The sequence below is a fragment of the Salvelinus fontinalis genome, chromosome 37 (assembly GCF_029448725.1).
Source record: "Salvelinus fontinalis isolate EN_2023a chromosome 37, ASM2944872v1, whole genome shotgun sequence".
Lineage (NCBI taxonomy): Eukaryota > Metazoa > Chordata > Actinopteri > Salmoniformes > Salmonidae > Salvelinus > Salvelinus fontinalis.
Window position 1 is genome coordinate 19,957,219 of NC_074701.1, and position 1,324 is coordinate 19,958,542.

Consider the following 1,324-nt stretch of genomic DNA (forward strand, 5'->3'; position numbering starts at 1 on the left):
CCGGTTAAAACAGTGTATATTTTGATTAGTATAATTCTTTTGTTGTGACATGAAAGTAAAGGGCTTTATGTTTTTAGAATCATATCGCAATTGACATTCAATTCGCGTTTAGATGGCGTATTTGGCTGTTTTGGCAGCCAGAATCAGTCTACCTCTGAAAATAACATAAGATCCTTGGACCTTAAGGAGTGACGGTAAGCTCCTTAAGAGTACATCTTGGGCTAGCGGCCCCCATGCACTTACCACAAATTCCTCCTTTTAGTAAATTCCCAATATATTGTACATTGCTTTCCATTACTCTTTTTTTTGTCTGGTCATTAGCAGGATATACATGATCCCCATTTCAGCTTCAAGATGCTGGGAATTTGAAATACAGAAAGAGTAGATTGTGCTGATTTATTAGCACATTGAACCATATCGCAACCTGTAGACACGTTCCAGCAGGTATATTTCACTGATCATCCCCAAAGCAATCACCTCATTTGGCCGCCTTTCCTTCCAGTTCTCTGCTGCCAGTGACTGGAACGAATTGCAAAAATTGCTGAAGTTGGAGACTTTTATTTCCCTCACCAACTTTAAACATCAACTATCTGAGCAGCTAACCGATCGCTGCAGCTGTACATAGTCCATTTGTAAATAGACCACCCAATCTACCTACCTCATCCCCATACTGTTTTAATTTTATTTACTTTTCTGCTCTTTTGCACACCAGTATCTCTACTTGCACATCATCATCTGCTCATGTATCACTCCAGTGTTAATCTGCTAAATTGTAATTATTCGCTCCTATGGCCTATTTATTGCCTACCTCCTCATGCATTTTGCACACACTGTATATAGACTTTCTTTTTTCTACTGTGTCATTGACTTGCTTATTGTGTTATTGGCTTGTTTATTGTTTACTCCATGTGTAACTCTGTGTTGTTGTCTGTGTCACACTGCTTTGCTTTATCTTGGCTAGGTCGCAGTTGCAAATGAGAACTTGTTCTCAACTAGCCTACCTGGTTAAATAAAGGTGAAATAAAAAAAATAAAACAGTTTAAAAACTCAGTGGATAGTGCTAAAACATTGACGTCATATCTGCGTTCTGCCATCTTTATGCACGTTCGTCATTTGGCAGGCCTGTCTAAGGCAGCCTACGTGTCTTTCTTACAAATATATCAATCAAATTGATACGACTCCCTGGCCTAATCAAAGTGACATAGGGTTTCTGTTCTATGCAGTTTTACCAGAACGTTCTGTAACGTTGCACTCCACTTAACGCATCCCAGGTCAGACGTTTTAAAGGTGACTGACAGCAGTGTAAACCTGTACGGTACATGCT